General features: G+C 40.0%; 1 pseudogene; it reads right to left on the reverse strand.

Moving 5' to 3' along the window:
* Positions 1-727: 727 nt before the first annotated feature.
* Positions 728-2050, reverse strand: LOC121517333 (annotated as a pseudogene).
* Positions 2051-24106: the final 22056 nt, after the last annotated feature.

Here is a 24106-nt window from a genome sequence, read left to right on the forward strand (position 1 = left end):
TTGTCCCGTAAATTCCTGTACATTATTGGTATGGACAGCCTCCTGCTGTGGACCTGCCTGACTCCAACTCTAAAACTACTGATATCAGCGTGGTGAATGTGCAGGTCACAACTTGTCCATGAGAGCGTTTTGGAGTTGTTGGATTGTGTATTTGATAAGTTTGATGAGGGAAAGCCGAAAATACCATATGTCTCCATAGCGTTAGCCGAGCAGCTCACATCTCAGCCCCGCCGATCTAAAAACAGCTCGCACCGAGAACTAAAGGTAATGAACCTACTCTTAAGACTATAGGGATTATGGCAATGGGTGAATTTGCCAAAATGTTGAAGTATCGCTTTAAATCTGTTTCCAGTGTTATCAATGTTAAAGTGAATCCCAGAGCAGCTTGATTTCAACTGCTTTAAAAATGATTTTGAATCCTACCTATTTCATTTTCATTACAGCAGGTAATGGTTATAAAGAATTATCAAATTACTGGAATTACCACTAAAAATGTGCCTTATTCATTGTTGGCTGGCTGGTCCCTCATAGGTTGGTTGGTTGGTGGAATGGTTGTTTTTTTATATACATGATCATTTTTAGCAGCACTGTAGTTTTCTTTGTATGTTTGAATGATGAAGGTTTTGAGACATCCAGGCGAATAATTATTCTTAAAGGCTTAAACAAATACAACTGGACTTACTAAGTTTGAAGAGCCAACAGTGTCGCTCCCAACCAGGAAGCTTCTTCAGGGCATCTGTTGGTGACTGTATCTCCCACCAGATGTAGGCGTGGGTGGTGACGTTTCAGTGACGTCACCAAGAATGATACGGGGCATCCTCCGTATGGCTCTGTCCCAGGTGCGAGAGAGCTGGAAACGCAGTCCTCCGTGTCTGTTCAGGGTCGGCTTCAAAAATCTTTCATACACGGCCTCCTTCACACCTCTTTCAAACCACTGAGGCTCCTGATCCAACAGGAATGTGTCCCTGTCGTCAAAGGAGTGGCCAATAGCCTCTGTGTGTAGAAACACAGCTGAGTCCAGACCAGAAGATGTTTTACGGCAGTGTTGGTAGAGGCGCTTTTCAGATGGCTGAGCTGTTTCCCCAATGTACATGCTGTTGCAACCCTCTGTGCTGCACTTAATGGCATACACTACTCCTGCTCTCCTACCCTTTTGGATTTTTAATTTGGGGTGTATTAGCTTGGAGCGCAAGGTGTTAACAGGTTTCAACGCTGTACTGATGCCATGCTTGGAGAACAAGCGCTTCAGTTGTTCTGACAGGTTAGCTACATAGGAGAGGGTGACCTGAGCCTTGCGTGTATTCATAGTTTAGGATGTTTTATTCTGGAGCTTTGACTTGCATTGACTTTTGTTGGAAGCCCTGGCGAATGTCCATTCTCCATATCCACACCTCCGCAGCGCCTCATGCACATGTCGGTGCTCTGCTACTCTGTCCACCTCTGAGGTTGGGATGGAATCAGCTCTGTATAACAGAGTGTTAACTACCCCTAGTTTGTGGATCAGTGGGTGGTGTGAGGAGAAGAGGAGGTATTGGTCCGTGTGGGTTTTCTTACGGTAAACTGCAACGCTAAGTCTCCCATCGTCACCCACCTTCACCAGACAGTCCAGGAACGGCAGGCAGTTGTTGTGTGCGGATTCTTGAGTAAACTTGATAGAGGGGTCCACTGAATTGATGTGATGGAAAAAATCCTGCATCATATTCTTTTGTAGTACAACAAATGTGTTATCCACGTATCTGTACCAGCGTGATGGTGCTGTACCAGGGAAGGAGCTGAGGGCCTGCTGTTCAAACATCTCCATGTAAAGGTCCACTACCACTGGGGAGATGGGGGATTGCACAGCTGTGTTTTTGTCTATAGTATTTGCCCTTATAGACAAAATATATATTTGTATATTTGATATTCAATGTATGTCTTTGCACTCTAAATTGGCCGTATGTGTGAATGTGAGAGTGCCTGGTTGTCTGTCTCTATGTGTTGTTTGTCTCTATATGTCAGCCCTGCGATTGACTGGCGACCAGTCCAGGGTGTACCCCTGCCTCTTGACCATTGACAACTGGGATAGGCTCCAGCCCCCCCCCCCGACCCGGAATGGAATAAGGGGTATAGAAAATGGATGGATGGATGGATGGATGGATGTCTTTGGAATCTTTACTACCTACAGTAATATGATCATGTAATCTTTCTATTATCTTTTCCTTTCCAACTTAGCCATTACTGTAAGCTGAACAAAGACAACGAATATGTGCACCAGTAGGAAATTTCTTACTGCTTAAAGAAAATTTGATGATTGAATACAGTTTAAATGGAATAACTGCATTGCTATGACATTAACTTATTATTTTTATGCTTAAAGATTGACTCTAAAGCAAAATAATGGAGTCATTACAGGGTGCTCTACTCAAGATTATTGTTGCAAATTTCTTCATTGATTCTTTGGTTTACATGTTGGATACAATTGGACAGATTAGATCAAACTGGATGAAACTGGATTACACTTAAAGCTTGCATCCCCTAAAATGATCTGGATTACAGACTAACTCTGTTAAAGTACATGCAAGTAACATCTGAAAAATAGATTGCTGCAGTGTATTTCATTTCACTGCCTGACATTCAATTTCAGGCCTATATATTGCCTTGTCTTTAAACACTTAATGCCATACATCTCCATTCCTGGAAACCTGCTCATGCAACCAGAAAGGAACATGAATAATAGAGGACTCTGCAAAGCCCCTGATAACATACAATGACTGTGCCTTCTGACTTGCATGCTTTTTAAATTCTTACTTTATAGTAAGGCTGCTAAATATAATTATGAAACAGTAACTGCTATATGGTGATGGTATGGTTTGAAATCTGTACGGCATGGACATGGGGTAAACTGTAAATTAAAGATGACAAATAGGGACAAGATAAAGATGAACTCCACACAAATTTGTCTCATCCCTGTTCTTTATAGACCTTGGATAAAGCAATTTCAATGCTGGGTCATCACACTATGTTTTTGTTGCTTGAGAGAGAGCTATGAAAAATAGAAATTGCAAAGAGGGATGAGTCATGTTGGGCTTAAAGATTGAAAGGAACACAAGTAATCTTGTATTAATCGTGTTTTTTTTTTCCTTTTCTTGGCTAAAAAAAAGAATCATAAGAGGAAATAAAGCCATTTTTCCACTGATGGGGTGTTTTTGTATAGCATCATAGATATTTCCAGATATTCAGCCTATAAGCAAAGTTGCTAGTGATAATTAATAATAGACACCATATATTGGTGCCTTATAAAGTAAGCATTCTCTTAATTCATACATCCCAATATTATAAAGCTGCCTGACCAGGAGAAACCCCCTGTGTTATAAACAGTGAGATGTAAGACTAGTCCTGCATATTGACTACACCTAGAAATGGGCCTTTAGCAGTGGCAGTGCTGCTCAGGTTTAGGGGGTAAATGTCATTAAATCAAAAGAGGGAAAAAGATAGAAACTCCCAAGCACATTCACACAATTTTATTTGGAATCCTACAGATGTGTCAGTGTGCATTTGTAGCTCAGGTTAAGCAGCACATCAAAGTCGAAGCTGCTCAGCTCATGAGATGGCAAAGAGGACAAGGACAGCATTTATGTCCTGGAAGTACAGCATAATATGCCTCTGCCAAGTTTGCTGCCAGACCTGTACAGTCTTTTTTCACATGCAGATTCAGGTACACTACTCTCTGTTTCTGTTAAATACAAGGCAGGCAGATAGACCACAGGTGACATTTGTCCCATACATCCATGTCCACTTAAAGGTTTCTGTTTGACTCAAGTTGCATGGCCACCTCTGTTGGTCATAACCTGACACGCCAGAAGGATGTGTTTCACACATCCATCTGGGAAAGCTTCAATAGGAAACGTTTGGGAAATAGGCAGAGGATTTGAAAAAAACTCAGAGTGTAATTGGATGAATGTTTTGTCTGTCACATCTCTACGGGCCAATCAGAGCAACAAAATACGTGACGTAGCCGCTATTGAGCTGCGCGTGTGCAGCTACCGAGGAATGACGCGAAACATGGTGACTGTAGACATGTAAGTACACGACAACTCTCTTCTGTTCTTTGTTCTTCTTCTTTCTTTGTTCTGTTCTTCTTGACACGAAGTGTCAAGTTCTGATAAAACTGGCGCTTTAGCAGCATCCACAGTAATCTCTTCCGCCATAATTGTGCCGGCCTCTTGTTGTTGCTTGCCCCTCATCGCTGATTGGTCCTGTCACTTTCTAACCGGGCCCAAACGGTTCAGATGGCAGCTTTGCAAGATGGATTCGCCAGTGAAAAACAAGGAAAGGGGCGCATCCATCTGCTTTGCAAGGTTATGTTGGTCACCTGTTGTTATGAATTAAGGTTTCCTTTCAAACAAATCAGACCACCACAGTTTATTTGATGCTGTACATCACAGGGGTTGTATGTGTAGGTATGAGCATTAGAAGCTGAAAACAAGTTGAATACTTGCATATAATCTGCACTACAACACTGATGCGAGGGTACTTTGGAGCCCTGTTGTAATTCTGAGGGGCCTTTGTCATAATCTGGGAGGTTTTAGACGAGAACTTACTGTAGAAGTTTCTTGAAAGCAGCTTTACAGGAGTGTTTCTTCAAAAATGCTAATGGCATTTTTTTGGAGCTACTGAATGAAGTGAAGTGATGAAGTGGAAAATTTCTATGAAAGTTTTTGTGAGGGAAATTTGTTAACCTCAAAAAGGAAAAAAAAAATATGACAGGCATATTTTTCTGTCTGCGATATACATTGCTTTGCAAAAGGAGAAAGTATAATGGAGTAATTGGTTACACTTTTACCAAAAATCTCCAATTTTTTTTCTTATTTGGGCCTTTATCTTATTTTTTCTGTAAGAATATGTGCCATTCAGCATTAGGATTGGCCTTCATCTGGAAATAAGGGGCCAAGACAAAAGCCGGAAAAACAGCTCCATACCATGCACTGCTCCACAGTCCAGTGTCAGCGTGCTTTACATCACTCTATCTGATCCTTGCATGCAGCTGCTCAGCCATGGAAACCCGTTACATGAAGCTCCAACTGCAAAGTGTTTGTGCTTACATTATTACCAGTGGAAGCTGAGTACAATAAGGTAGCTGGTGAACATTTGTAGTCATAGTAGCACATCCTGAGACGTTAGTGTTACACACAGGGCTGCCCACAAAATTGGCTGGGCCCCTGAAAAAGCCAGAGAGTGGGCATTCCCCAGTTGGGATGTACTGCTAATGTCATTGACTGTGTGTTGGATTGGTAGCATTGGGGCTAGGGTCCAAGCAAACAGTTACTTCATTTTGGACCTGGAAAGTGTATCAGCCCATTACTGGGTTCTGATGTCAGGTCTCCCGAAAAGAGATCTTAATGGGACTAAACCAGCTAAATAAAGGTTGAATACATAAATCTTGCAATTATTTATTCCTGCTACTTTTAAAACTTTTCACTACTTTTTGCACCACGTTTGCTTCTCCTTCTTGCCACTTTAACTCATTTTTAGATTTTCTTGCCTTTTTTGCCACTTTTTGCCCATTTCTGCCACTTTTTTGGGTACTTATATTCCATGTTGTCATTATTGGCCACTACTCACCCATTTTTGCCACTTTTTGTCAATTTTTGCTACTTTTGTCAATTTTTGCATTTTCTTTAAGTAGTTATTCAATTTTTACATTTCTTGCCACTTCTTGCCCATTCAAAAAAAACTTTTTGTGTTATCCTTTTCTTTTACTTTTTGTAAATTTTTGCAACTGTTGGGCCCCCTTTCCCAATGTTTGCCAAGTTCAACAATTTTTTGCCACTCTGTACTGATTTGTACTGCCTTCTGCCCATTTTGCCACTTTAGCCTATTTTTGCCACTATTCTGCTGCTTTTGGCCCATTTTTATCACTTTCTATTTGGCACTTTGATCACACTTTTGCCACTTTTCACCCATTTTTGCCACTATTTTGTGACTTTTACTAATTTTTGCCACTCCTTTTTGGCACTTAAATCCCATGTTTTCACTATTTGCCACTATTCACCCATTTTTGCCACTTTTTACCCATTCTGTTGCTTCCTGCCCATTTTTACCACTTTTCACCCATGCCACTCCTTTTTCCACACAGTTTTGCATTTTTTCACTGTAATGTGAAATTATTTTAATTTAAGTTGTCGAAATGTTCCCTTCCTTTTTCTGGTATCCTGACATCTGTGTACTCTATGGCTTTGCTATGAAGTCTGACATTACTTTTCTTATTGTTTAGTTCAGAGTGCCCATCCACATTGTCATCATCACCAATAAAAAGGTCATTCTGTTTTAACAAAAGAGGGCTTTATATTTTAAAAAAGGCAATATTGTACTACAGAACTAATCAACCAATTCTTTTTGTTTGTTTGTTTTAAAAAGAGTGGTTATTACTCATGTTATCACAGCTTACTTTACAGTGGACGATGATTTTGCTGACCTCCATGGGCCTTAACCCTTACCCTAGCCCCTCAGTTTGGCTGGGTCCAAGAAAGCTCTCTCCTTTATCCCCCCTTATGGGCGACCTTGATTACACATGCAAATACCACAACCAAATAAAATATTATACAGCCCTATACCCCTCTGACACCTCCTCTTAAACACCTCCATACCTTTACTGTACACTTAAATGACTGTTTCCTCTAGCAGATAACTGTGGGCTGATATCTCTAAGTGTTGAAGTTGATGTAAAATGACAGAGTTCAATACCTCTGAATTTTAAACCTTCCATATGTGTCAAAACCTGACTATAATGTTTATCAGAGTTGAAATATCTCTATAATAATCTGAATTATTAAAATGCATAGAGAGAAAAGCACAAACACATATTCAGAAAACTGTTGCTGGTGTACCTTTTTCCCTTGAGCTTATCACCATGATGTTGTTAAGCAGCTCATTATACATCTCTAAAAAGATTTGATGACTATAAATTTGTCCTTGTATAAATCATCCAGCAGCTGAACAACAGCTGAGTCTCTTTAAATCACACAGCTATACAGAATCTGCCACAGTATGAGCTGCAGTATATTCATCTCTACTTCATGTTGTGTAAATCCTCTGTAACCTTAAGACTCGTACCTTGTCTTTATGCGCTTGTCTCAGAGGCAGAGGACAAAGAGGATGAAACCTACGGCATAAATGAATGCCAGTAAATGAAAGTGGGAACGTTGGACAGGCAGGAAACGACAAAACAGACCAAACAAGAAATAAAGGTGTGAATGAGGAGTGATGAAGAAGGCCGGTCAGAGAAATGTATCTGCTCACGAGCCATTCATTTCCCAATCCCCCATCCTTCGCATCTGCTCAATCTTCCTCCATTACAGCCCAGATGTCGCCCCAGTGTGTGCAGCTCGGGTGTCATTTCCCCTTCGACACTTACCTTTGGTGTCACCGGAAAATGACAAAAACCACGGCAGAACTTTCTGTTCCACACACCACAAGCAGAAAATTGCACTCCTTTCACTCTCCGTGCTCTATTTCATCCAGCCGAGACGAGGCTGTAGTAGACGCCTGTTCATTCACTAACATCCATGCCTGACCTTGTCAATTCCTTTCTGCACCGTCTATCCATTTTGAGCAAATTACCCAAAATGCATAGGAGCCATGGAAAGCGAAGGTGTAATAGTTTGCATTTTCAAAAAAAGTAGCAAAACCTGGCCTTGTCTGAAATGACATCTAAGGCAAAGTGTGTTTTTCCCTTCAATCAAAGTGATCTGTGGCAGAGAAGGATTAGGAATGATTTCCTGACTTTTCCCTAAAATGTCTCTAATCCCTCTTAATTCTGTTCTGGCTCTGCGCTGAGGCTGTGTTGTTTACTTTGGTCTACTTTATTCAGATATAGCACCTGCCATCCCATCACACCCACACAAACAAACCCAGAAACCACACACAGGAATACTTTCTCTTGCTATCTCTTTCATGCAAGTGCTACTATTTATGGGCTTTGTCTTTTCTGGCTCGATGTGTACGTGCGTGTCTGTATGGGTGTGCATGTGCTTGTGTGTATTGAGAGTCTTTGCACATCATGTTCTGCCTGTATTCTATATATAAGCTATCATGACTTAATGTGGCTCAGACAGCATTAAATCTCCTGGTGTTACCTCACTTGAAATGTCAAGTATGCTACAGCCTTTTATTTAAATTGTTTACAGCTCTGCATTTACTGAGAACAGGTTAACTATAGCTCATTTTTTAAAATAAAACTGAAAGGTAGCATTTAAAGTTTAAGTTATATAGGAAAAAATTGGTTGTGAGTTTACTTGACGTCAACTATGTCTGCCGTTTCTTCCTTAATACGGGTAATGATCAGTGTAGCCTGACTTTGCTACAAAATTTGTTTTCAGTGTCAAAACATTGGTCATTTTCTATTAGTTATCACCTTATAATCAGCAAAGTTAAGAAAAATCTGACTGGAGGGGCTTCCAGTTGACTTTAAATTGATTTATGACTCAGTCATGGTCAATGCAATTTGAAGTCTTTAATGTCAAAGAGAAAACAGATTTCTACAAACTAATGTCAAATACACAAAAAACATTATGGTAAAATAAGTGACTGCATAAACATCCACCCCCTTTAAAGCAACTGACCTAATTCCCTAATAATGGCTACCACTACACCCAGAAGACAAAAGAACACTCAGAGAAAAGGATAAGCCAGGATACAAAATGGATGCAAAAAAAAAAATTTCCAAGGCACTCAACATCCCCCAGAGTTCATTTAATCATCATCTAGAAATGGAAGAAATATGGCACATGTGTCTGTCTTCCTGGATGGCAAAGAGAAAGCCACTGTTGAAGAAAACTAGGGATGCACGATAATTATCAACACTGATAAATTATTGGCCGATATTGCATAAATTTAACATATTTTCATTATCCTGATAATAAAATATTAACCAATAAAAACCATCGATGATAAAATGCATTTGTTCTCTTTCTCATGAGACTACACATTCCAAAACAGTAGGTGGAGCAGCAGTACATGACTGGCTGTTAAGCACTAGAGAAGAAGAGGAAGCGGCCTTGGTGCTAAGAGGCTAATAACACGGCCTTAATACAAAAAGGCAGTGGCCGCTAGCCTTAGCCGCGGGCATCAGAACCTAACCAAAGGCTAATACCAGGCAGAGTGCTGATTCAGCAGGCATTAGAAACTGCAGAACGTTTGCCAGAGCCAAAAGGAGCAACATTAATAATGACAAAATCAGTCTCACAGTCTCCTGATCCAATGCTACTTTCAATGACGTATCCCTGCCTGCTCTGTTTGATGTGGATTCATTCAGTCTGTCTGACATTAGGAACAGAAGTTTAGCCACAGACCACAGTGTACTTAACATTTTTAACCTATTTCTGATATTACTTGTGTCAGTGCATATTTTTAATCTTTATGTAAAACATCAGCTCTCTTTATCTCTGACTTTCACAACACAAAAAAAAAAAAAAAAACATACCCCCAAACATCTCGACAGCCTGTTGTCATTTGGTTTTATGTCTGATTTGACAGAAGTCAGCTGAATTCTTGTTTAGTTGATTGAAATGTCAGATTTGACCACTTGTCAAGATACTTAAATATATTTCAAGGGAAAAGGGTAAAACATATGTCAGTTATGTTGTACTTTACTTGGTACACAAATGTTTAACTGAAAAAAATAACAGCTGTCAGTCAGAACAGTTCTTTGTTTTCTGTAAACACGAGTGATGTTACTTAGAATCAGTTAAAAATATCTTTGCTCACTCCATATTAACCCCTTCTTACCCCGAGTTGTGCATAAATACATCAAATAAACTTCTTTTTTTAAATTAACACACCAGCCCAACCGTGAAGCACGATGGTGGCAGCGTCATGCTGGGATGCTTCTCGGCAGCCAGCCTGGAAGGCTTGTAAAGGTCGGTTATAATGTTGCTAACTGCTAATTAGCCTGGTGACCTGTGTTGATTACGAGTGGTGTTGCTTCAGTGTTTTACCTCGTTTATTGCACAGCTGACATAACTTGTGTCCAACTCCAGACTTTCCTGGGTTTGGGGATGCCTGATATTATCGGCCTGGTATCATTATCGGCAGATATTAGCTAAAAAAGGCAAATATCAGTATCAGCAGCTATCAAAATTTCTGACCATATTTACAGCCAATATTTTGCCTGTGTATATCAGCATGTATAAATTTTTTCCATATATAAAAATAAATCCGGCATACTGGATATCGGCAAAAAACAATATCATGCATCCCTAGTTTGAAGGAACCTGAGATAATCCTGAAGCTTTGCTTTTAGTCTTGCTGGCAGGAGACAGAGTACCACCTGTAACTTTTTTTTGGTGGGTGAAGTGTGCACTGCATTATGCAGTTTAACATCTGCTGCTACCTGCTGGCTTTATTTTTCACTGCACCATAGGGGTATTGAATGTTTTAAAATTGCTGCCCTGGCATTTCTATCCATATCAGTTATGTAACATCTGTATCAATATACATATCAGCTAGGAGCGAGTGACGATAAAGTGCTATAACATTTCTTTTAGCACAGGTCAAGTATATTGTATGCCTCCTGGTAAGGGTGTTATTTCACAGGCAAGATTTCCCATTCTCACAAACATGTCAGCAATGTAATTTCCTCTACTGCCTGTTAACACCTATAATTAATCAGCCAATAACATGGCAGCAACCAATACTTTTAAACACGTAGACATGCTCAAGATGATCTGCTGGAAAGTGATCTAAGTAACCTTGAACGTACCATGATTTTCGGTGCCAGATGAGCTGGTCTCAGTATTTCACAAACTGCTGATCTACAGGGTTTTTCACACAGAACCATCCCGAAGGAGAATGGTCTGAAAAGGAGAAAATATCCAGTAACAGGGAGCTCACTGGGCCAAAATGTGTTGTTGATGGCAGAGGAGAATGACCAGACTGGTTCTAGCTGAGAAATGCAACAATAACTCAAATAACTAAAGTGGGTATAATCCCCCATACAGACCAGAAGCAACAGATCTTCCAACCAATTGTTTCTCATCAAAAGTCTGTTGTTTCATTCAATCCATTAACATTTCAATGAAAACGATCCTTACTGGTGAGGTGTAATGGCTAAACAGACACTTATTAGACCAAGTCACATGTTGCGTGACTCTGTATTTGTGATTGATTGGTTCCTGACTGTAAGCAGAGCAGGTGAACAAGTAGTTCACAGCCGATGAACAGCCATCTAAGAAATCGTAAGAAATCTGCAGTGTTACTTCAACAATCTCTTACACTGAAAGAGATTGTTCAACTCATCAAGTCTTTATCTCCATAAGGAAAAGATTCAACCTCTTTCTTCGGCTTTTAAGATCCTTACCATCGCCCTGAAAGGTCTGTTTTGTGTTTTGTAAATTTAAAATCCTGTTAAGAGGTTCCCACTGACATGTCGACCAAAAAATCGTTATCTTGTGTCATGTACGACTCCTAATGGATCAAGATGGAACAATTACATTGTTTTCTTCATTTATCTCTCCAGCTGTCAGACTCCTCTGTCACATGACTTTGATATCCACATTCTGTTTCTGTATAAAGCCTCTCTCCACAGCCTGAAAACATTTCAGAGCCGAGCCTCAGCCTGACAGAGCCGGAGAAGCAGGCCCAGGCCTTTTATCCCCTTCAGGCGTACAGGTTGTTATGTCTGTCAGAAGTCTCCAGAAGATCCACGCTGCGTCAAGATAAGGGCTGAGGACAGCCTGTAAACAACACATTTCTCAAAGTCCAGGCTGTCTGTCTCCTCCAGGACTGGATTCAAACACAATGTCCTGACTTTCTACTGCACACAGATAAGCCTACCTTCCCTCCAGACACTGAGAAGTCCACAAGCTCCATGCACACCTTCAGGTTAAACAGCATCCTGCTGCTCCTAACCCCCACAACTGTAGATCAATATCACTGGTCACTTTGATCATTGTTTATGTGTGACATACTTGTGGGACAAAGTAACCTATATATGACCTAAAATGTCCTTAAAATCAAGATTTACACAATGCTTTCACTGGAAAATAAGGCTGGAAATTTCCAGAACTCATTTTGAAGCCTACAAAATTAATCCTAAACAGTGTGCCTTTAAAGTCCTGTTGTTTTGTCAAATTAATTAGCATGCTAACATGCCAAGCTAACACTGTACAAACATTACATCTTCTCAGCATAAGTGTGCTAAGCTGTATTTAGTATAGGAGCAAGCTTAGCATTTAGCTTTAAACACTGCTGTTAAGGCCTAATGTAGCTGCTAATGTTGCTGTAGACTCTTGGTTTGTCATAATATTCAGGCACATCGAGGTTAAAGTTAAGAAATGACTGCTCTGTATTGCAAAAAGCAGAAATATATAAATGTAATTTCAAGGAGACATGGTTATGCAGAGACTCCATGAGTCAATTCCAAAGCTACTTAAATACAAAGTATGCCACATGTTTATGCAATACACTTCTGCACAGCCTATTTTTAACTGAGGTATTGCCACCCTCTGATGATGTACATCTTGCTGTTGGTGAGCTCACCTGGAGCTACGCTGTCTTATCTGCCTCTGCTCTGATTTTTCTAAACCCACAAAAAAAGTGAGAGTGCTGCTCAGAAGTGCCTTAGCAAAGCGTGCAGTTTTTGAGTTACGGCTCGGTTGGTAATGGAAACTCAGCCTTCGGGTTATATTTCCACGTACGAGTTTTCTCATCAAACCAGCGAGCATGGTAATGCGGCTGGTACAGGCGAACCTGGAAGCGGTGTGGTGATTGTTAGGGAATCAGAGGGGCCGGTCGCTGAGGTCAGTTTGGGTTTGAGATGATGATGTAAGAAGCAAGAGAAAACATGCTGCAGGATGAGAGGATGGGGTTTCAGAGTCTGGAAACTAAAGGTGCTATAGAATTTCTCACAGAGCTGTGTTGAATGTTGAGTTTTTCTGGGAATTAGGTGTTGTCCTATCAGAGAAATAATGTTGCCTTGTGAAAAGTTCAGCCTGCTCTCTAAATGCTTGACATTTTTGCTAAATTGTTTTATTTTTAAAAGAAAGGACTGATGTAGCACTGCTCGCATCAAAGCAGGCAAGGCAGTCTATAAGGGGGGATAAAGGCGGGAGCTTTCAGGAGCCCAGCCAATCAGGGGGCCCATGAAGGTCAGCAAAATGATGGTCCATTGTAAATTAAGCTGTGATTACCATAATTTGTTTTTATACCCGAAAAATAACCGCTCTTATCAGAGAAACAAAAAATAATTTAACTCACTAATGTTGTAGTACAATACAGCATTAATGTTTTTTCTTAAAACAGCATAACCTGGGAAAAAAAGGTGAAAATGTGTTAAAAGTGGGCTAAAAGCAGGAAAAAGTAAGAGGCAAAATACAGCAAAAAGCAACAAAAAACAAAAAATGGTTCAAAGGGACAAAAAAGGGCAACAAGTGACAAAAACTGAGTTAAAGAGGCAAAAAAATCTAGAAAAATGTCAGTAATGGGTTAAAAGTGGACTAATCAGTGGCAAAATAGGACATAATATGGCGAAAATAGGTTGAAAGAGGCTGAAAGAAATGGCAAAATTGGGCCACACATGGCATAAAGTTCCACAAAAGTAAAAAAAAAAAAAATACTGGAAAAAATGGGTTAAAAGTTGAAAAAAGAAGTAACAAGAAGTAGAAAAAACAGGCAAAATGGGTTTAAAAAGCCGCAAAAGTTGGTCAAAAGTGGAGAAAGAAGTGATAAAACATGGCAAAAAGCTACAAAAATAGATTAAAGCTGGAAATAATAAGCGGATAAATTGGCATCAATGGGTTAAAAATTGATGAAATAGAGGAAAAAGCTTCAAGAAGAAGAGGTAAAAATGGTCAAAACATGGCTAAACAGTTCCACTAAGATCCACAAGACCTTGGTTAAGAGTGGCAAAAAGTTACAAATGGGTAAAAAGCAGCAAAAAATGGGTTAAAAGTAGCTCAAATAAAATCATTCCAACAAAAGAACCCAATTATTGCTCGACACACGTGACACACAGCTGTTAGCCAGGATGCTAGCACCAATGACAAAAACACACATGCACTGAAATCATTAATGCATCACTCCTGGGGAAGGCTCCTTCTCTGGGTTTCCAGGGGCCCGTTCTCTTGGTTCTCAGGGGCCCATTCTCTGGGTTTTTCAGGGGCCCATTCTCTGGGTTTTTCAGGGGCCTAGCCAATTCTGAGGGCAGCCCTAAAGGCAGGAATAATAGGAGTGGAGATAAACTAAAGTAAACCCACTAGCAGAAACTCTGACAGTCCTTGCTTCTCTATTTTGAACAGAAGCGTGACTGAAGTTGCCCAGAATTGGTCATTTCTCCTTTAAGGTTATAAATCTTAAAACTGACTTTTAAAGTCTGTATCGTTGCAGGCTATTTTCTCCTGTAAGCAACAACATTCAGCCTAATGTGGCAAAGAGACAGTGTTAGAGATCTGAAAGGAGGATTTCAGAGAAAAACGACTGCAGCCTCACCAAGTGTATCAGGCAGCCAAGCGTTGATAGCCTTATCAGAGCACTCCACAGAGAGCTTACAGCCAAACTTTTCACATCAGTGTGCTGCTTCTGTTGTTTCTGCGTTCACTGGAAAGACAGAGAAACGTGCATGAGAGAGAGACGGACAGACAGGCAGAGATAGATACTCTATAATGAGTTTCCATAAAGCACTCTCAGTGTGCTATCATCGCCGTGATTTTATGAATTCATCATAAAAGAGTGAGTAAATGTCACAGCTGAAGGTAACAGAACCGGGGATGCTGCTTTCGGAATGAAAGCCGCAGGAGTAAGAGAATGAAGCGAGATGGGGAGAAAAAAGGAAATTGTAGGGGCTCCTGCGATGATTCGGCTGATAACAAAAGCTGGTGTTGTTCATGTGTGCTGTCTTTACCCGGGGACTCGCAGAGATATGAGGGGCGGGGGGGTTCACAGGGAGAGAGCCGCGGCCATGTCTCTGAATAAAACACGACATTGATTTATGAGTGTGAGCCCTGTGTGAGTGCAGCAGGTCTCACAAACACACAAAATCACAGCGCAGTTAAACCACTCAGTACTCTGCAGCACTGTACATCTCAGCAAATTCACTTTACTTCTCCAGACAGAACACGGATTTTCAACTTTACTTGCTCAGGTGTTTTTTATTTCACACCCTTCTCCTAAACTCCAAAAAGTTCCTCAGCCTGCAACATCAAAAAAATCCTACTTCAAAGTGTAGAAATGATTTAATAAATGAATACCAGACACTTTAAGTTGCAGTTTGAACATGAAAGTAGCTAGTCTGTTTGTGTGAAGTGATTGTCCCACCACTGTGAGGTTTAAACACGGAGGAATTTGTGAGTAAATCGTGTGCCAGGCCAGCAGCAAATAAACAGCGAGGAGCTAATAAATTCTCTCTGGATGAAGTCTGTTTATAAAGTCACAGTTATGAGCTGTTGATGCTGTTTTAATACAACTGCTGTTATCTTGCTGTGCGGCCGGCTGTTGTGGTTTTGTCATGTTTATGTACTTCTACTTTTAATGAAAACTGTAACAGTTTTGTTTATTCTAAGGCTTCAAAATAAGCAAGAAAATACTGTCACTGCATTATAAGTGTATTTAAAGGTCACATATTATGTAAAATACACTTTTTCAGGCTTTTCTAACAAAATCTGTGCCCCTGGCCTGTCAAAAATCCCCCAAGAATTAGAAAAATCCATTCCCTCCCCCGCTCTCTTTCACCACCTGTCATAAAATGTGTGCTTAAACAAGCCGTTCTCAGAGATAACTCCCCTCATGATGTCATGTGGGGAGTTAGCCCCGCCCCCAGGTTCGATTGGCCCTCCCTGCTTGGAAGAAAGTTCAGCCCTGCAGACACAGAAACAGCTCGTTCAGAGCAGGGCTTTAACAGAGGGGCTTTTTAGACATACAATCAAATACTGGAGTGTTTTTTCAGAAACAAACTTCACACACATATTTTGGAGACCTTTGAGACCAATATAAACTTAAAGGGGTAAAATATGTGACCGTTAAACACAAGGTATGTCAATTCTGCCACCAGGGGGCTCTCAATCAAAACAAGAGCAAAGATAATAAAGGAGTAGAGACCAGATGCACCCCTCAGCTGATATTGGGACTGTTAAATACAAATTTCACTCAATGAGGTGTCTTTACTAAATAGTAAACCATCATTTTAGTTTTGTGGATGAATTAAACACACTGAGGAAAAAACCTGTTAAAGTGGCCTTGCTGGTTCAGGCTACAAGGAGTCCCAGAATGCAGTAAAATGGGTAAAATTACACAAAAACACCTATCCAGGCATACCTAAAATAAATTAAATGCTGTGTTTGAACTATTTGACGACAAGCACATACAAGGGCCTTCTGAAAGATAGCACTCTGAAGTTCCTTCCTAAACTGTCAGACTCACCATAGCTGCTACTGCTATGAGTGATATAACAAAAGCAAAACATTTTCCATGGCCTGTTGATGACTGCAGCTGGGGGTTATTAGCTAGAAACTCAATTGGGCCAAAGCATGAAGCCTTAGCTAGTTACAGTTCCATTCCAGTTCATCCAAAAGGTGCTCGATTGGGTTGAGATCAGAGCTCTGTGCAGGCCGGTGAAGTTCTTCCACACCAAACTCATCAAACTATGTCTTTAGCAGTGTTCATTTCATTGACTTAAACTATGACTAAATATGTCGTCATGTAAAAGTAAGTTTAGTTTTTGTCAAGATGACTAAAACTAGACTAAAACGTTATTTAGTTTTTATTGGACATTTAAAATCCATCATATTTCTCCACTGTGGGTAAATTTTTCAAAATGCAATGCAGCTGTAACTATTCTGCCTCTCAGCTCTAGAAAGCAGGAACCCCAGGTTTAGCATAGAATACACTAACATGATTTGGTACCAACCTGGCACGCCAGATGGATTTGTTTCACATATCCATCTGGAAAACCTATCATACAAAGATTGATTGGATGAACGTTCTGACCATCACATCTTTACGGGCCAATCAGAGCAACCAAACACGTGACGTAGCCACTACCGAGGAGTAAACTCCATACAGAACTGCATAACACAAACCATGGCAACTGTAGACATGTCACTACACGACTTTTATCGTTTTTGGGAAGAAAAAAACTCACTGCTGTTCTTTGTTCTTCTTTTAATGAAGAAATGTCGCCAAGTTCTGATAAAACTGATGTTATAGCAGCATCCACGGTAATGTCTTCCGCCATATCTGCACCAGCCTCTTGTTGCTGCTTGCTTAAGTCACGACTCTGCCGCCCCCGAAAGTACTGCCCCTTGACACTGATTGGTCCTGTCACTTTCTAACCAGGCCCATACGGTTCAGATGGGAGCTTTGCTTTGCAAGGTTAATTTGGTACCAGATTTAGACAAGAAAATAAATCCTAGGACTAAAAGTAGAGACTAAAATGTGGAGATTTTTTATGGACTCAAACTGGACTAGTAGGTTTTTGAGTTTTCGTCGACTAAAACTAGACAAAAACTATAAAGGGTAGAAATGACAAAAATGTGACTAAAACTAAAAGGCATTTAATCTAAAGACTGAGACTAAAATAAAAAAGCTGTCAAAATTAACACTGGTCTTTATAATCCACTAAGCTGGAAGCATATCATTGTCCAAAATGTCTTGGTATGCTGAGGCATTAAGATTTGTCTTCACTAGAGATAAGGGCCCTCACCCAAACCCTAAAAAAACCAACCCCAGGTGCGCCGGTAGTCGAGTGGTTAAGGTGCATGCCATATACGCAGGCGACCCAGGTTCGAATCCAGCCCGTGGCACTATTTCCTGCATGTCTCTCCCCTGTTTCCGACTCTATCCACTGTCCTATCGCAAAAAGGCCAAAAATAAATCTTTAAAAAAAAAAAAAAAAAAGCAAACCTCTATGTGAGGTTTGTATGCAGCTGCTCTGCCACTGAAACCCAGTCCATGAAGCTCCCGCCACACATTTTTTTGTTTTTATATTAATGCCCGTGGGATTTCAGAACTCTTCAGCTATGGAATCAGCAGACACATGGTGCAACTTTTACGCACCATGCGCCTTAGCAGTCATCGACCTGCTCCGTGATTTTTTTGTGGTCTTTGGCTTCATAGCTGAGTTGCTGCTGTTCCTAAACACTTCCATTTTCTAATAATATCACTAACAGTTGACAGTGGAATACCCAGCATGGAGGAAATTTCACCGACCATGTTACTGCAAAGGTGGCATTTGTTACAGCACCACGCTTGAAGTCACTGAGTTCTGACCGCTTTGTATCACAAATGTTTGCAAATGGAGACTTCATGGCTTGGTGCTTGATTGTATACACCTGTGACAACGGGTCTGATTGAAACGCCAGAAGTCACTAATCAACAGTTGTGGCAAAATACTTTTGTCCTTGTAGTATATCTCTGTCAATCAGAGATATACAAAACATGGACAAATTTTGACTCCCTTGAACAACAAATTTGGACTTGATGTTCATTGATGGGTGTTTCTTATAGTTAAGCCAAATTTTTATCAATATCATTGTCAGTTTTTAAAATTTGAATGCTTAAAAACACATGTAGTTCAGGTGGAAATAAAAACATGAAACAAAAATCTTAAAAGACTGCAATCTTAATCACTGAAGTTTGTTATTTAACTTTTCACTTTACCATCTAGTATTATAAATAGTGTAGATAGTACATCAGTTAACAGTAAAATGAGGCCCTATAAGGGTGTGCTTGTATGAAGAAAGGGGCACACAATAACACAATCACCTCACTGACTTTTTTGTTAAGTTTGAAGCTTTATTTTCATGCGAATATGTGTCTAAAGCCTTCCCTCATCACTCCCTGTAGTCTGCTGTACATTTACCACAATGTTTTTTGTTTCCTTCAGCATTTTCCTGCAGCCTGCAGCAGCTCGAACTCTCGCTCCCTCCTCCTCTGTCCCTGCTGATCTAAAGCTTTCTGCCCATCAGTGCTTTTAAGTGAACAAACATCAAAACTGCTTTAAGCATAAAACCTCTCCTACTTATCCTCCTTACTTTGTCTATTGTTAAAAAACTGCACATTTTTCCTTAACTATAGCAACTCTGTCTTGTGTGCTGTAGTATCTTCTTTTGAATCTTTTGTTGCTTGTATAGTTTGCCTCAGAGATTGACAGTTTTCTGCTAAAATTCAGGTATTTAGAGGAAAAATGTGTGCAGTTACTGAAATTTCTGGATTAATAAAAACGACTACTCCTATGCACCTTTTTAGTTAAGTATACAGTGAACCCAGCAGCCAAGACAGACACCACATGTTTATCATTGCTGTGGAAACGCTGTATGTTATGACAAAGACTGCTACATAAGGAAGCATGAACTGCTGATGGAAGCTGCTGTATCTCATTTATGTTTTGTGCTGCTTAAATGTGATGAACCACCATTATTTTCTGTCTTCAGTTCGTGTTCTTTCAGCCAAGCTCCCCTCGTAACGGTAACTCCATCCTCCCACCCTTAATCCCTGACACCATCTCAATGTGGCCCCACTAGACAATTCCATTCCAAGTTGAGTAGAGATGTGCTACCCAGCTCTGCAGACCTTCATTGCTTAATAGTTTTGAATTGAGGATGCTATTAACAGCTTTTCATCCTTTTATATGTGACTCATCAATGAAACCAAATCATTGGTGTACTGTTTAGTAAATACACTGCATGGAGAGACATTTTTAATGAACAGAGTCCAATTCAAAACAACATCTAAACAGTGGAGATGAGCAGAGCTGGTCTCTAGTCGTCATGCTCTGTTATTGTTTTGATTGTTTTCTATAGTCTCCTTGTATTTGCTGTAATGATTTTTTTTTCATGCAGTTATTAGCATAGCAATATAACACAATGGCTGCCTGTCTCTGACTTATAAATCGACACCTCATTTGACCAGTTGGGACCTTTCTTCCTCTGTCTAGATCCTACAGTCGCTAATTAGGGTCAAGGTTGAGGGGAAGTGCCCACCTCCCTTTTGACGTCACCAGCCCAAGCCATATAAGGACTGTCATTCAACCAGGAACATGAAAAGTCAAATTTAAAATACTGTCTCTTGTTATATGAATATGAGGGTAGGATGAGACACTTTATGGACAAAAGTATTTGGCCAAACCTGCTAATTATTGCATTCAGATGTTTCATTTAGACCTGTTGCCAGAGGTGTATAAAATCAGGCACCTAGCTATGCAGTCTCTATTTGCAAACATTTGTGATACAAAGTGGCTCATTCTGAAGAGCTCAGTGTTTATAAAGACATGGTTTGGTGAGTTTTGTGTGGAAGAACTTAACTGGCCCACAGAGCCCTGACCTCAACCCCATCGAGCACCTTTGGGATGTCCTGAAATGGAGTTTGTGAGCCAGGCCTTCTCTTCCAACATCAGTGCCTGACCTCATAAACGCTCTGCAGAATGACTGGGCACAAATTCCCACAGACAAACTCCAAAATCTTGTGGAAAGCCTTTGGAGAAGAGTGGAGGCTGTTACAGCTGCAAAAGAGGGGCCAACTCCATTCTAGAGTCAATGACTACAATGTCATTACAGGCCTTGTTGGTGTAATGGTCAGGCGGTCGAATACTTTTGTCCACATAGTGTACATGTGCTGAAACAGAAGCTTGTGGAGGTGGCTAAATTTAATTGCAGCCTTTTTTGTTTTTAAGGTTAAAAAAACAACCAAAAAAGTATTTTTTCCAGTTATAGTCTGTATTTTAACACAACCATTCATTTCCTAAAGTTCTGAATAAATATGATTGTATTTCGCAGTACCTCAGGTAGAGATATCTTGAAAACTAAAGTCTTTTTGAAGGGTTGTTCCTCTTCTATATGAAGCTGTTAAGCTAACTGCTAGAAAACGGTTAGCTTAACAACAACTTTTATGGTGTCAGTCAAAATGAAGCAGCTCACAACTCCCTTGAATTAAAAAAAAAAAAGTCCTTTCTACACTCTACACAAATACTAGAAGCATAACGCGTTGATTGGTTAGCTTTAGCGCTACTAGTGAGAGGGTTTTGTTGCCTTAGATGGAGCAAGCTAAGCTGTTTCAAGTGCTTCAGTCCTACGGCTAAGCTATGCTAACAGGCTGCTTGTGTCTCAGAAATATGACCATGGTATCAGTCTTTTTATCACATTTTCAGGAATGAGCATATTTCATGCAAAACTATTGAAATGTTGACTAAAAAAACAACTGTTTCAGAACAAATTGTTTTAAAACTTCACGGTCAGTTTTAGCTAGTTAGCAAACAAAAGAAGCTAATTTATGCTGTGTCACGGCATAACTGAAGGCTAGCAGCTAACATCAAAGGCCAATCTGATGCTGAGAAGATCTCTGTTGTTAAGATAAGGTTTACTCCATGGGAATATTACGCCCCTGGAGCTGAGGAACACTTAGCCATGAGAGAAATAACATTTTTGGACTTGGTTTGACTCCATTAGCAGTGTATGCATCAGCCGCCCTTCAGAAGAACCAACTATAAGAAGAAAGAGTTCCTGTTTGGCTGTGTTTTTAGATTATTGATGTATTATTACTGTCTCTCATTTTTTTAATACCCAGAAGGACTTTGAAAAGCTCACTCCAGCATCAATTTAATTAACTAAAGACCTTTTTCAATGAGGCAAATTATAGAATGAGCTAACAATTAATACAGCTCTGAGAATAGCATCTGAGCTGAGCTGACACAAAAATCCAGAGAACAGTGGTCGACTGACATGAAAACCAAGCCGAAGCAGAAGAAGAAGTTAAAGTACAGTATGGATACTATAGCTATGATTTTTTCAGGAGCATTTTTCCAAAAAATCAATGTGCAACATCAACTTTCCTTTAAACGATTCCAGTGGGTTTTATTCCTGATTCCTCACACATCCTCAAACAGCAGCTTGTTTCAATGCCGTTGTGTCTGTTGTCTGTTTTTCTCTTTTGATCAGGAACAAATACTTCCAGAATGAATGTGAAGTGTTTGAATCCCCTGCTTAAACTTTAAAGAAACTGCTACCAAAGGGAAAATGTACCTTAGATAGATGGAAGAGAGAGAGAGAAAAAAAAAAAAACAAAGCAGCATGAGTTGTCAGCAGTTCCACTATCAGTGCCAACATTATGGAAACCAGTGAGAGCAGCGAGAAGTAACAAAGCAAAGGTGGATCTATTCTTTTAATGTTCTTGAAGCTTAAACAATAATTGTGCTTTCATTTTTCATTCCTGGCGCTCTGATTTTTTTCCCAGTCTTGTAATTTTCTTTTTTCTTATGTAAAAGGTTTAATGCATGTTCTTTCTCTTTAGTGAGGAGCAGCCAGGTTTTAATGAGTATTATCTCCCCATGCAAGTTATCACATTTTATTCAAACTTAACAGCAACTGAACTTCTAAAATGGCATCCATTAATATGTGATATTTCTGAGCCACATCCAACAAAGGCTGCTATTATCTCTTCCTCTCCTATTTTTTAGACAGAGGAACTTTATGGGATTCACGGTGGAAAACAATAGGACAGACGACTAAAAGGTCTGCACAGCTGCAGACAGACAATGTGAATAGATTGGAAAAAGTCACTGATGTCCCCTTTGTACCTGAGCATTTTACTCCAATTTTCATCGGAATAAAGCTCCAAAACGCTGTCCTTTTCTGTTTCCTGGTACCTACTGAAACAGACTGAGGTCTATCAGGTGATTAGACTTTACATTTCACACAAATCAACTCACATCAGAAACCCGAAAGGCCGCCTGTTTTCTGTTGTTTATGACAAAATCCTCATTTTAGAACAATGACTTTTGTACTGGAAGTGAAAGGGAGAAAGCTTTGTCTGTTATGGAAACTTCCATTAGATTTTATTAAGATTTCAATACGCATACTGCTGTGCTTGTTCTATACATAAACGCACCTGCTTAGAGCATTATATATCCCATTATCTCTTTCTATCACCGCCATTAAGCACTTCACTCAAAGATAACTGCTCATTTCAGACAACAAATAGGAGCATAATCATTTATTGTTCTCAACAAATCTGCACACACTGGAGGAACCTCATGATGAGAATAATAAATACTTGTAAATGCTATTAAATTATTACAGTGTGAGACTTAGTGAGTAAAGCAATATGAACAAAACACATGAAAGCCAAGCACTGTCTGTCCAGCCACTTTACCATAAAGCCCAGATCAGTGGAGGCCTGCAATGATGGTTGTCCTTCTGGGACTTTGTCCCATCTCCACACAGGAGCTCTGAAGCTCAGTTAGGGTGACCATCTCTCTCAACAGGATCTGGCTGCAGACCTCAAGCAGACCTCCATGGTGGGTGTTCAGCAGCAGACCTCCATGGTGGGGCAATGACGTAGGCTATATTATCCAAGCCCAAATTGCAAGACTTGGTAGATTTTCAATCTTTTTTTTTTTCATAAAATTGTGCTGTTGTGTAAAATAGCCCATTACTGGCTCTGTCCGAAACCACACACTCATTCCCTACTCCCTATCCACAATACAGTGAGCAGCATAAAGTGGACTATACAGTGGGCTCAACTGCAAAGCAAAAATATGATTTCGGACACTACTCCGGCTGCGGGAAATGACGTCATCGCAGTCTCACAATTAAAACATTTAGCAACAACAGCTCATAGATTTCCATGACAACAGCTGAGGATTGAAATTTATGGTAGAATTTCATCGAAAAGTGATACTGAACATAATGTATTTTCACAAAAAATAAAATACTAATGATAAAAAAGTTTTGTGTCTTTAGTGGTAAAATAGTAAACATTTTTGTGTGTATTATCACTTATTTTTGCATAAAGATGATGGTGTCATGTCTTGTAATCCTCATGGGGGAAAAAGTTATGCCGTTTTGAACCCTTAACATTTTCTTACAGATTAAATACTTTGGTTAAAAGCAACAAGCAAAAAAAGGCTTTAAAAAGGTTTGATATGTGTTCCTGTGCTCCTCTTGTTTGTTCGTCACGTTTGAGAGCAGCACCCATCATCGCCCCAGTGTAGAGGTCTGCTGCTGAACACCCCACCATAGAGGGCTGCAGCCAGATGCCTCTCATCTCATCTCTCTTACTAAGGGCCTTCCCCCCAATTGCTCATTTTGGCTGGGCAACCAGCTCTTGGAAGAGTCCTGGTTGTGCCAAACTTCTTCCATTTGAG

The sequence above is a fragment of the Cheilinus undulatus genome, linkage group 11 (genome assembly GCF_018320785.1).
Source record: "Cheilinus undulatus linkage group 11, ASM1832078v1, whole genome shotgun sequence".
NCBI classification, from domain to species: Eukaryota; Metazoa; Chordata; class Actinopteri; order Labriformes; family Labridae; genus Cheilinus; species Cheilinus undulatus.